Source organism: Anomaloglossus baeobatrachus, chromosome 9 (genome assembly GCF_048569485.1).
Source record: "Anomaloglossus baeobatrachus isolate aAnoBae1 chromosome 9, aAnoBae1.hap1, whole genome shotgun sequence".
Lineage (NCBI taxonomy): Eukaryota > Metazoa > Chordata > Amphibia > Anura > Aromobatidae > Anomaloglossus > Anomaloglossus baeobatrachus.
The window spans coordinates 163,950,462-163,963,159 of record NC_134361.1 but is presented as its reverse complement, the minus strand read 5'-3'; the positions used below and the strand labels follow the sequence as shown (position 1 = coordinate 163,963,159).

General features: G+C 46.3%; 8 non-coding genes across 8 annotated transcripts; all 8 read left to right on the top strand.

The window, feature by feature from the left end:
- The first annotated feature begins 232 nt into the window (after window positions 1-232).
- Window positions 233-423, top strand: LOC142253989 (U2 spliceosomal RNA). The gene has a single exon (XR_012727014.1). It is a non-coding gene; the product is annotated as a U2 spliceosomal RNA (small nuclear RNA).
- Window positions 424-1,810: 1,387 nt separating this feature from the next.
- Window positions 1,811-2,001, top strand: LOC142253988 (U2 spliceosomal RNA). Its single transcript, XR_012727013.1, has one exon. It is a non-coding gene; the product is annotated as a U2 spliceosomal RNA (small nuclear RNA).
- Window positions 2,002-3,388: 1,387 nt separating this feature from the next.
- On the top strand, window positions 3,389-3,579 carry LOC142253987 (U2 spliceosomal RNA). Its single transcript, XR_012727012.1, has one exon. It is a non-coding gene; the product is annotated as a U2 spliceosomal RNA (small nuclear RNA).
- Window positions 3,580-4,966: 1,387 nt separating this feature from the next.
- LOC142253986 (U2 spliceosomal RNA) lies at window positions 4,967-5,157 on the top strand. The gene has a single exon (XR_012727011.1). It is a non-coding gene; the product is annotated as a U2 spliceosomal RNA (small nuclear RNA).
- Window positions 5,158-6,544: 1,387 nt separating this feature from the next.
- LOC142253985 (U2 spliceosomal RNA) lies at window positions 6,545-6,735 on the top strand. Its single transcript, XR_012727010.1, has one exon. It is a non-coding gene; the product is annotated as a U2 spliceosomal RNA (small nuclear RNA).
- A 1,387-nt stretch (window positions 6,736-8,122) lies between these two features.
- Window positions 8,123-8,313, top strand: LOC142253983 (U2 spliceosomal RNA). Its single transcript, XR_012727008.1, has one exon. It is a non-coding gene; the product is annotated as a U2 spliceosomal RNA (small nuclear RNA).
- A 1,387-nt stretch (window positions 8,314-9,700) lies between these two features.
- On the top strand, window positions 9,701-9,891 carry LOC142253982 (U2 spliceosomal RNA). The gene has a single exon (XR_012727007.1). It is a non-coding gene; the product is annotated as a U2 spliceosomal RNA (small nuclear RNA).
- A 1,387-nt stretch (window positions 9,892-11,278) lies between these two features.
- LOC142253980 (U2 spliceosomal RNA) lies at window positions 11,279-11,469 on the top strand. The gene has a single exon (XR_012727006.1). It is a non-coding gene; the product is annotated as a U2 spliceosomal RNA (small nuclear RNA).
- The last annotated feature ends 1,229 nt before the right edge of the window (window positions 11,470-12,698 follow it).

The following is a 12,698-nucleotide window of genomic DNA, read 5'->3' as shown; positions in this document are numbered from 1 at the left end:
GGGGAGTTGCTTGCACCCTAAAGGAGGAGTTATTCAGATTCATTGCAGTGGGCGGCGGCTGCAAAACGCACCATTCTTCTTGTTTTTGCTCTGCAAAGCAGCCTTTTCAAGGGTTGGCTTGGGTGACAAAATGTCTTGTGTAGGCGTGGGTTTGTCTCCCTCTCGCTCTCTCTCCCTAAGATGTGTCCGGCATAGGCCAGGGTGCCACTCGAGGCCCAAACCAATTCTGGTTATCGCTTCTCGGCCTTTTGGCTAAGATCAAGTGTAGTATCTGTTCTTATCAGTTTAATATCTGATACGTCCCCTATCTGGGGACCATATATTAAATGGATTTTTAGAACAGGGAGATGGAAAAAGAGCTTGCTCTGTCCACTCCACGCATTGACCTGGTATTGCAGTACCTCCAGGAACGGTGCACCCCTTCTTAACCCAGTTTCCAAAAGCAGAACTCAATTCACCTGATTCATATTAGCCCGATTTAATGAATTGGAAGAAAGCATACGTCTTCATATGCACCTCAATTTGGCCCATTCACTTTTCACACTTCCTCCTTTTGTTTTTTATCTTTCACACTTTTGACTTTCTTTATTCATCCAAATAGCAAACTCATCACCACTCAACCTGACCAACTCGGCTATGTCCCCGTGCTGCAGTTCTCTGTCTTATCTAGATCATTTGCAATTGAATGGAATAGATCCCTTTTGGACAAAGTGGATTCACCTGCTGCTGCAGTGACCACAGGTGTGATAAGATCTAGAATTGGCATCTGGTGCGATCTCTCCGCTTCCACTCCAAAGAAAGTTACCTGTTTATTCCTATCATGCATTGGTTTTTGGGGTTTTCTTTGAGTAATGATGATCTCTTTAGTAGTCTGTTGGCGCCCTCTCCTGGAGGAATAGTTTGCTTGCTCTTGGACATTCTAAAAGAGAGGTCATGATAGACATTGAGCTTCTGAGCTCAATTGGGGACAGTCATGGGTGATGAATGTTTGCAACCTACTGCGAAGCCTCATACCGCAATATAAGGAACGTCAAATACTAAGAAAGGGCGGCCTATGAAAGAATTACTACTTTCAATAAGTACACTTAAACGGCTAATTGGGAATAGAAAAACTGTAAAAAGCCCTCTGAGAAAGCCCCCCTCTAACCTTTGATAGTAAGCTTTTCTGTAGTCTGCCTGTTGATGTATTTTCCGTTTGAACTGTGCACAACATGAAGAGACGGAACACTGGCGGCTTGTCACAATGCCCCCCGATGACATCACAATAGCGCTGCTGCCTAGAAAACAAGCTGCGCAGAAGAAGTTGTTCTTTGGGTGGGAGGGTGGGCTAGTGGAAGGAGGGGGCAATCTCTTTTTTTCCCGGGTGGTAGGGGGATGACAGGAGAAGGGAAGCGGGTGGTGAGAAAGGTACAGAGGGCAGGGTTTGGGGGCTGGGAAGGAAAGGGAAAAGATTAGGGTTTGGGGATGATGAAAGGGCTTTCTACGGGTAAGGATGGCAAAGGGTGGCAGTGACGGAAAGTCAGGCAACCTGTCCTGTCCGTCTTTTTGTATCGTGAATTGGAAAGACTGCAAGGGGGAGGGGAGTTGCTTGCGCCCTAAAGGAGGAGTTATTCAGATTCATTGCAGTGGGCGGCGGCTGCAAAACGCACCATTCTTCTTGTTTTTGCTCTGCAAAGCAGCCTTTTCAAGGGTTGGCTTGGGTGACAAAATGTCTTGTGTAGGCGTGGGTTTGTCTCCCTCTCGCTCTCTCTCCCTAAGATGTGTCCGGCATAGGCCAGGGTGCCACTCGAGGCCCAAACCAATTCTGGTTATCGCTTCTCGGCCTTTTGGCTAAGATCAAGTGTAGTATCTGTTCTTATCAGTTTAATATCTGATACGTCCCCTATCTGGGGACCATATATTAAATGGATTTTTAGAACAGGGAGATGGAAAAAGAGCTTGCTCTGTCCACTCCACGCATTGACCTGGTATTGCAGTACCTCCAGGAACGGTGCACCCCTTCTTAACCCAGTTTCCAAAAGCAGAACTCAATTCACCTGATTCATATTAGCCCGATTTAATGAATTGGAAGAAAGCATACGTCTTCATATGCACCTCAATTTGGCCCATTCACTTTTCACACTTCCTCCTTTTGTTTTTTATCTTTCACACTTTTGACTTTCTTTATTCATCCAAATAGCAAACTCATCACCACTCAACCTGACCAACTCGGCTATGTCCCCGTGCTGCAGTTCTCTGTCTTATCTAGATCATTTGCAATTGAATGGAATAGATCCCTTTTGGACAAAGTGGATTCACCTGCTGCTGCAGTGACCACAGGTGTGATAAGATCTAGAATTGGCATCTGGTGCGATCTCTCCGCTTCCACTCCAAAGAAAGTTACCTGTTTATTCCTATCATGCATTGGTTTTTGGGGTTTTCTTTGAGTAATGATGATCTCTTTAGTAGTCTGTTGGCGCCCTCTCCTGGAGGAATAGTTTGCTTGCTCTTGGACATTCTAAAAGAGAGGTCATGATAGACATTGAGCTTCTGAGCTCAATTGGGGACAGTCATGGGTGATGAATGTTTGCAACCTACTGCGAAGCCTCATACCGCAATATAAGGAACGTCAAATACTAAGAAAGGGCGGCCTATGAAAGAATTACTACTTTCAATAAGTACACTTAAACGGCTAATTGGGAATAGAAAAACTGTAAAAAGCCCTCTGAGAAAGCCCCCCTCTAACCTTTGATAGTAAGCTTTTCTGTAGTCTGCCTGTTGATGTATTTTCCGTTTGAACTGTGCACAACATGAAGAGACGGAACACTGGCGGCTTGTCACAATGCCCCCCGATGACATCACAATAGCGCTGCTGCCTAGAAAACAAGCTGCGCAGAAGAAGTTGTTCTTTGGGTGGGAGGGTGGGCTAGTGGAAGGAGGGGGCAATCTCTTTTTTTCCCGGGTGGTAGGGGGATGACAGGAGAAGGGAAGCGGGTGGTGAGAAAGGTACAGAGGGCAGGGTTTGGGGGCTGGGAAGGAAAGGGAAAAGATTAGGGTTTGGGGATGATGAAAGGGCTTTCTACGGGTAAGGATGGCAAAGGGTGGCAGTGACGGAAAGTCAGGCAACCTGTCCTGTCCGTCTTTTTGTATCGTGAATTGGAAAGACTGCAAGGGGGAGGGGAGTTGCTTGCGCCCTAAAGGAGGAGTTATTCAGATTCATTGCAGTGGGCGGCGGCTGCAAAACGCACCATTCTTCTTGTTTTTGCTCTGCAAAGCAGCCTTTTCAAGGGTTGGCTTGGGTGACAAAATGTCTTGTGTAGGCGTGGGTTTGTCTCCCTCTCGCTCTCTCTCCCTAAGATGTGTCCGGCATAGGCCAGGGTGCCACTCGAGGCCCAAACCAATTCTGGTTATCGCTTCTCGGCCTTTTGGCTAAGATCAAGTGTAGTATCTGTTCTTATCAGTTTAATATCTGATACGTCCCCTATCTGGGGACCATATATTAAATGGATTTTTAGAACAGGGAGATGGAAAAAGAGCTTGCTCTGTCCACTCCACGCATTGACCTGGTATTGCAGTACCTCCAGGAACGGTGCACCCCTTCTTAACCCAGTTTCCAAAAGCAGAACTCAATTCACCTGATTCATATTAGCCCGATTTAATGAATTGGAAGAAAGCATACGTCTTCATATGCACCTCAATTTGGCCCATTCACTTTTCACACTTCCTCCTTTTGTTTTTTATCTTTCACACTTTTGACTTTCTTTATTCATCCAAATAGCAAACTCATCACCACTCAACCTGACCAACTCGGCTATGTCCCCGTGCTGCAGTTCTCTGTCTTATCTAGATCATTTGCAATTGAATGGAATAGATCCCTTTTGGACAAAGTGGATTCACCTGCTGCTGCAGTGACCACAGGTGTGATAAGATCTAGAATTGGCATCTGGTGCGATCTCTCCGCTTCCACTCCAAAGAAAGTTACCTGTTTATTCCTATCATGCATTGGTTTTTGGGGTTTTCTTTGAGTAATGATGATCTCTTTAGTAGTCTGTTGGCGCCCTCTCCTGGAGGAATAGTTTGCTTGCTCTTGGACATTCTAAAAGAGAGGTCATGATAGACATTGAGCTTCTGAGCTCAATTGGGGACAGTCATGGGTGATGAATGTTTGCAACCTACTGCGAAGCCTCATACCGCAATATAAGGAACGTCAAATACTAAGAAAGGGCGGCCTATGAAAGAATTACTACTTTCAATAAGTACACTTAAACGGCTAATTGGGAATAGAAAAACTGTAAAAAGCCCTCTGAGAAAGCCCCCCTCTAACCTTTGATAGTAAGCTTTTCTGTAGTCTGCCTGTTGATGTATTTTCCGTTTGAACTGTGCACAACATGAAGAGACGGAACACTGGCGGCTTGTCACAATGCCCCCCGATGACATCACAATAGCGCTGCTGCCTAGAAAACAAGCTGCGCAGAAGAAGTTGTTCTTTGGGTGGGAGGGTGGGCTAGTGGAAGGAGGGGGCAATCTCTTTTTTTCCCGGGTGGTAGGGGGATGACAGGAGAAGGGAAGCGGGTGGTGAGAAAGGTACAGAGGGCAGGGTTTGGGGGCTGGGAAGGAAAGGGAAAAGATTAGGGTTTGGGGATGATGAAAGGGCTTTCTACGGGTAAGGATGGCAAAGGGTGGCAGTGACGCAAAGTCAGGCAACCTGTCCTGTCCGTCTTTTTGTATCGTGAATTGGAAAGACTGCAAGGGGGAGGGGAGTTGCTTGCGCCCTAAAGGAGGAGTTATTCAGATTCATTGCAGTGGGCGGCGGCTGCAAAACGCACCATTCTTCTTGTTTTTGCTCTGCAAAGCAGCCTTTTCAAGGGTTGGCTTGGGTGACAAAATGTCTTGTGTAGGCGTGGGTTTGTCTCCCTCTCGCTCTCTCTCCCTAAGATGTGTCCGGCATAGGCCAGGGTGCCACTCGAGGCCCAAACCAATTCTGGTTATCGCTTCTCGGCCTTTTGGCTAAGATCAAGTGTAGTATCTGTTCTTATCAGTTTAATATCTGATACGTCCCCTATCTGGGGACCATATATTAAATGGATTTTTAGAACAGGGAGATGGAAAAAGAGCTTGCTCTGTCCACTCCACGCATTGACCTGGTATTGCAGTACCTCCAGGAACGGTGCACCCCTTCTTAACCCAGTTTCCAAAAGCAGAACTCAATTCACCTGATTCATATTAGCCCGATTTAATGAATTGGAAGAAAGCATACGTCTTCATATGCACCTCAATTTGGCCCATTCACTTTTCACACTTCCTCCTTTTGTTTTTTATCTTTCACACTTTTGACTTTCTTTATTCATCCAAATAGCAAACTCATCACCACTCAACCTGACCAACTCGGCTATGTCCCCGTGCTGCAGTTCTCTGTCTTATCTAGATCATTTGCAATTGAATGGAATAGATCCCTTTTGGACAAAGTGGATTCACCTGCTGCTGCAGTGACCACAGGTGTGATAAGATCTAGAATTGGCATCTGGTGCGATCTCTCCGCTTCCACTCCAAAGAAAGTTACCTGTTTATTCCTATCATGCATTGGTTTTTGGGGTTTTCTTTGAGTAATGATGATCTCTTTAGTAGTCTGTTGGCGCCCTCTCCTGGAGGAATAGTTTGCTTGCTCTTGGACATTCTAAAAGAGAGGTCATGATAGACATTGAGCTTCTGAGCTCAATTGGGGACAGTCATGGGTGATGAATGTTTGCAACCTACTGCGAAGCCTCATACCGCAATATAAGGAACGTCAAATACTAAGAAAGGGCGGCCTATGAAAGAATTACTACTTTCAATAAGTACACTTAAACGGCTAATTGGGAATAGAAAAACTGTAAAAAGCCCTCTGAGAAAGCCCCCCTCTAACCTTTGATAGTAAGCTTTTCTGTAGTCTGCCTGTTGATGTATTTTCCGTTTGAACTGTGCACAACATGAAGAGACGGAACACTGGCGGCTTGTCACAATGCCCCCCGATGACATCACAATAGCGCTGCTGCCTAGAAAACAAGCTGCGCAGAAGAAGTTGTTCTTTGGGTGGGGGGGTGGGCTAGTGGAAGGAGGGGGCAATCTCTTTTTTTCCCGGGTGGTAGGGGGATGACAGGAGAAGGGAAGCGGGTGGTGAGAAAGGTACAGAGGGCAGGGTTTGGGGGCTGGGAAGGAAAGGGAAAAGATTAGGGTTTGGGGATGATGAAAGGGCTTTCTACGGGTAAGGATGGCAAAGGGTGGCAGTGACGGAAAGTCAGGCAACCTGTCCTGTCCGTCTTTTTGTATCGTGAATTGGAAAGACTGCAAGGGGGAGGGGAGTTGCTTGCGCCCTAAAGGAGGAGTTATTCAGATTCATTGCAGTGGGCGGCGGCTGCAAAACGCACCATTCTTCTTGTTTTTGCTCTGCAAAGCAGCCTTTTCAAGGGTTGGCTTGGGTGACAAAATGTCTTGTGTAGGCGTGGGTTTGTCTCCCTCTCGCTCTCTCTCCCTAAGATGTGTCCGGCATAGGCCAGGGTGCCACTCGAGGCCCAAACCAATTCTGGTTATCGCTTCTCGGCCTTTTGGCTAAGATCAAGTGTAGTATCTGTTCTTATCAGTTTAATATCTGATACGTCCCCTATCTGGGGACCATATATTAAATGGATTTTTAGAACAGGGAGATGGAAAAAGAGCTTGCTCTGTCCACTCCACGCATTGACCTGGTATTGCAGTACCTCCAGGAACGGTGCACCCCTTCTTAACCCAGTTTCCAAAAGCAGAACTCAATTCACCTGATTCATATTAGCCCGATTTAATGAATTGGAAGAAAGCATACGTCTTCATATGCACCTCAATTTGGCCCATTCACTTTTCACACTTCCTCCTTTTGTTTTTTATCTTTCACACTTTTGACTTTCTTTATTCATCCAAATAGCAAACTCATCACCACTCAACCTGACCAACTCGGCTATGTCCCCGTGCTGCAGTTCTCTGTCTTATCTAGATCATTTGCAATTGAATGGAATAGATCCCTTTTGGACAAAGTGGATTCACCTGCTGCTGCAGTGACCACAGGTGTGATAAGATCTAGAATTGGCATCTGGTGCGATCTCTCCGCTTCCACTCCAAAGAAAGTTACCTGTTTATTCCTATCATGCATTGGTTTTTGGGGTTTTCTTTGAGTAATGATGATCTCTTTAGTAGTCTGTTGGCGCCCTCTCCTGGAGGAATAGTTTGCTTGCTCTTGGACATTCTAAAAGAGAGGTCATGATAGACATTGAGCTTCTGAGCTCAATTGGGGACAGTCATGGGTGATGAATGTTTGCAACCTACTGCGAAGCCTCATACCGCAATATAAGGAACGTCAAATACTAAGAAAGGGCGGCCTATGAAAGAATTACTACTTTCAATAAGTACACTTAAACGGCTAATTGGGAATAGAAAAACTGTAAAAAGCCCTCTGAGAAAGCCCCCCTCTAACCTTTGATAGTAAGCTTTTCTGTAGTCTGCCTGTTGATGTATTTTCCGTTTGAACTGTGCACAACATGAAGAGACGGAACACTGGCGGCTTGTCACAATGCCCCCCGATGACATCACAATAGCGCTGCTGCCTAGAAAACAAGCTGCGCAGAAGAAGTTGTTCTTTGGGTGGGAGGGTGGGCTAGTGGAAGGAGGGGGCAATCTCTTTTTTTCCCGGGTGGTAGGGGGATGACAGGAGAAGGGAAGCGGGTGGTGAGAAAGGTACAGAGGGCAGGGTTTGGGGGCTGGGAAGGAAAGGGAAAAGATTAGGGTTTGGGGATGATGAAAGGGCTTTCTACGGGTAAGGATGGCAAAGGGTGGCAGTGACGGAAAGTCAGGCAACCTGTCCTGTCCGTCTTTTTGTATCGTGAATTGGAAAGACTGCAAGGGGGAGGGGAGTTGCTTGCGCCCTAAAGGAGGAGTTATTCAGATTCATTGCAGTGGGCGGCGGCTGCAAAACGCACCATTCTTCTTGTTTTTGCTCTGCAAAGCAGCCTTTTCAAGGGTTGGCTTGGGTGACAAAATGTCTTGTGTAGGCGTGGGTTTGTCTCCCTCTCGCTCTCTCTCCCTAAGATGTATCCGGCATAGGCCAGGGTGCCACTCGAGGCCCAAACCAATTCTGGTTATCGCTTCTCGGCCTTTTGGCTAAGATCAAGTGTAGTATCTGTTCTTATCAGTTTAATATCTGATACGTCCCCTATCTGGGGACCATATATTAAATGGATTTTTAGAACAGGGAGATGGAAAAAGAGCTTGCTCTGTCCACTCCACGCATTGACCTGGTATTGCAGTACCTCCAGGAACGGTGCACCCCTTCTTAACCCAGTTTCCAAAAGCAGAACTCAATTCACCTGATTCATATTAGCCCGATTTAATGAATTGGAAGAAAGCATACGTCTTCATATGCACCTCAATTTGGCCCATTCACTTTTCACACTTCCTCCTTTTGTTTTTTATCTTTCACACTTTTGACTTTCTTTATTCATCCAAATAGCAAACTCATCACCACTCAACCTGACCAACTCGGCTATGTCCCCGTGCTGCAGTTCTCTGTCTTATCTAGATCATTTGCAATTGAATGGAATAGATCCCTTTTGGACAAAGTGGATTCACCTGCTGCTGCAGTGACCACAGGTGTGATAAGATCTAGAATTGGCATCTGGTGCGATCTCTCCGCTTCCACTCCAAAGAAAGTTACCTGTTTATTCCTATCATGCATTGGTTTTTGGGGTTTTCTTTGAGTAATGATGATCTCTTTAGTAGTCTGTTGGCGCCCTCTCCTGGAGGAATAGTTTGCTTGCTCTTGGACATTCTAAAAGAGAGGTCATGATAGACATTGAGCTTCTGAGCTCAATTGGGGACAGTCATGGGTGATGAATGTTTGCAACCTACTGCGAAGCCTCATACCGCAATATAAGGAACGTCAAATACTAAGAAAGGGCGGCCTATGAAAGAATTACTACTTTCAATAAGTACACTTAAACGGCTAATTGGGAATAGAAAAACTGTAAAAAGCCCTCTGAGAAAGCCCCCCTCTAACCTTTGATAGTAAGCTTTTCTGTAGTCTGCCTGTTGATGTATTTTCCGTTTGAACTGTGCACAACATGAAGAGACGGAACACTGGCGGCTTGTCACAATGCCCCCCGATGACATCACAATAGCGCTGCTGCCTAGAAAACAAGCTGCGCAGAAGAAGTTGTTCTTTGGGTGGGAGGGTGGGCTAGTGGAAGGAGGGGGCAATCTCTTTTTTTCCCGGGTGGTAGGGGGATGACAGGAGAAGGGAAGCGGGTGGTGAGAAAGGTACAGAGGGCAGGGTTTGGGGGCTGGGAAGGAAAGGGAAAAGATTAGGGTTTGGGGATGATGAAAGGGCTTTCTACGGGTAAGGATGGCAAAGGGTGGCAGTGACGGAAAGTCAGGCAACCTGTCCTGTCCGTCTTTTTGTATCGTGAATTGGAAAGACTGCAAGGGGGAGGGGAGTTGCTTGCGCCCTAAAGGAGGAGTTATTCAGATTCATTGCAGTGGGCGGCGGCTGCAAAACGCACCATTCTTCTTGTTTTTGCTCTGCAAAGCAGCCTTTTCAAGGGTTGGCTTGGGTGACAAAATGTCTTGTGTAGGCGTGGGTTTGTCTCCCTCTCGCTCTCTCTCCCTAAGATGTGTCCGGCATAGGCCAGGGTGCCACTCGAGGCCCAAACCAATTCTGGTTATCGCTTCTCGGCCTTTTGGCTAAGATCAAGTGTAGTATCTGTTCTTATCAGTTTAATATCTGATACGTCCCCTATCTGGGGACCATATATTAAATGGATTTTTAGAACAGGGAGATGGAAAAAGAGCTTGCTCTGTCCACTCCACGCATTGACCTGGTATTGCAGTACCTCCAGGAACGGTGCACCCCTTCTTAACCCAGTTTCCAAAAGCAGAACTCAATTCACCTGATTCATATTAGCCCGATTTAATGAATTGGAAGAAAGCATACGTCTTCATATGCACCTCAATTTGGCCCATTCACTTTTCACACTTCCTCCTTTTGTTTTTTATCTTTCACACTTTTGACTTTCTTTATTCATCCAAATAGCAAACTCATCACCACTCAACCTGACCAACTCGGCTATGTCCCCGTGCTGCAGTTCTCTGTCTTATCTAGATCATTTGCAATTGAATGGAATAGATCCCTTTTGGACAAAGTGGATTCACCTGCTGCTGCAGTGACCACAGGTGTGATAAGATCTAGAATTGGCATCTGGTGCGATCTCTCCGCTTCCACTCCAAAGAAAGTTACCTGTTTATTCCTATCATGCATTGGTTTTTGGGGTTTTCTTTGAGTAATGATGATCTCTTTAGTAGTCTGTTGGCGCCCTCTCCTGGAGGAATAGTTTGCTTGCTCTTGGACATTCTAAAAGAGAGGTCATGATAGACATTGAGCTTCTGAGCTCAATTGGGGACAGTCATGGGTGATGAATGTTTGCAACCTACTGCGAAGCCTCATACCGCAATATAAGGAACGTCAAATACTAAGAAAGGGCGGCCTATGAAAGAATTACTACTTTCAATAAGTACACTTAAACGGCTAATTGGGAATAGAAAAACTGTAAAAAGCCCTCTGAGAAAGCCCCCCTCTAACCTTTGATAGTAAGCTTTTCTGTAGTCTGCCTGTTGATGTATTTTCCGTTTGAACTGTGCACAACATGAAGAGACGGAACACTGGCGGCTTGTCACAATGCCCCCCGATGACATCACAATAGCGCTGCTGCCTAGAAAACAAGCTGCGCAGAAGAAGTTGTTCTTTGGGTGGGAGGGTGGGCTAGTGGAAGGAGGGGGCAATCTCTTTTTTTCCCGGGTGGTAGGGGGATGACAGGAGAAGGGAAGCGGGTGGTGAGAAAGGTACAGAGGGCAGGGTTTGGGGGCTGGGAAGGAAAGGGAAAAGATTAGGGTTTGGGGATGATGAAAGGGCTTTCTACGGGTAAGGATGGCAAAGGGTGGCAGTGACGGAAAGTCAGGCAACCTGTCCTGTCCGTCTTTTTGTATCGTGAATTGGAAAGACTGCAAGGGGGAGGGGAGTTGCTTGCGCCCTAAAGGAGGAGTTATTCAGATTCATTGCAGTGGGCGGCGGCTGCAAAACGCACCATTCTTCTTGTTTTTGCTCTGCAAAGCAGCCTTTTCAAGGGTTGGCTTGGGTGACAAAATGTCTTGTGTAGGCGTGGGTTTGTCTCCCTCTCGCTCTCTCTCCCTAAGATGTGTCCGGCATAGGCCAGGGTGCCACTCGAGGCCCAAACCAATTCTGGTTATCGCTTCTCGGCCTTTTGGCTAAGATCAAGTGTAGTATCTGTTCTTATCAGTTTAATATCTGATACGTCCCCTATCTGGGGACCATATATTAAATGGATTTTTAGAACAGGGAGATGGAAAAAGAGCTTGCTCTGTCCACTCCACGCATTGACCTGGTATTGCAGTACCTCCAGGAACGGTGCACCCCTTCTTAACCCAGTTTCCAAAAGCAGAACTCAATTCACCTGATTCATATTAGCCCGATTTAATGAATTGGAAGAAAGCATACGTCTTCATATGCACCTCAATTTGGCCCATTCACTTTTCACACTTCCTCCTTTTGTTTTTTATCTTTCACACTTTTGACTTTCTTTATTCATCCAAATAGCAAACTCATCACCACTCAACCTGACCAACTCGGCTATGTCCCCGTGCTGCAGTTCTCTGTCTTATCTAGATCATTTGCAATTGAATGGAATAGATCCCTTTTGGACAAAGTGGATTCACCTGCTGCTGCAGTGACCACAGGTGTGATAAGATCTAGAATTGGCATCTGGTGCGATCTCTCCGCTTCCACTCCAAAGAAAGTTACCTGTTTATTCCTATCATGCATTGGTTTTTGGGGTTTTCTTTGAGTAATGATGATCTCTTTAGTAGTCTGTTGGCGCCCTCTCCTGGAGGAATAGTTTGCTTGCTCTTGGACATTCTAAAAGAGAGGTCATGATAGACATTGAGCTTCTGAGCTCAATTGGGGACAGTCATGGGTGATGAATGTTTGCAACCTACTGCGAAGCCTCATACCGCAATATAAGGAACGTCAAATACTAAGAAAGGGCGGCCTATGAAAGAATTACTACTTTCAATAAGTACACTTAAACGGCTAATTGGGAATAGAAAAACTGTAAAAAGCCCTCTGAGAAAGCCCCCCTCTAACCTTTGATAGTAAGCTTTTCTGTAGTCTGCCTGTTGATGTATTTTCCGTTTGAACTGTGCACAACATGAAGAGACGGAACACTGGCGGCTTGTCACAATGCCCCCCGATGACATCACAATAGCGCTGCTGCCTAGAAAACAAGCTGCGCAGAAGAAGTTGTTCTTTGGGTGGGAGGGTGGGCTAGTGGAAGGAGGGGGCAATCTCTTTTTTTCCCGGGTGGTAGGGGGATGACAGGAGAAGGGAAGCGGGTGGTGAGAAAGGTACAGAGGGCAGGGTTTGGGGGCTGGGAAGGAAAGGGAAAAGATTAGGGTTTGGGGATGATGAAAGGGCTTTCTACGGGTAAGGATGGCAAAGGGTGGCAGTGACGGAAAGTCAGGCAACCTGTCCTGTCCGTCTTTTTGTATCGTGAATTGGAAAGACTGCAAGGGGGAGGGGAGTTGCTTGCGCCCTAAAGGAGGAGTTATTCAGATTCATTGCAGTGGGCGGCGGCTGCAAAACGCACCAT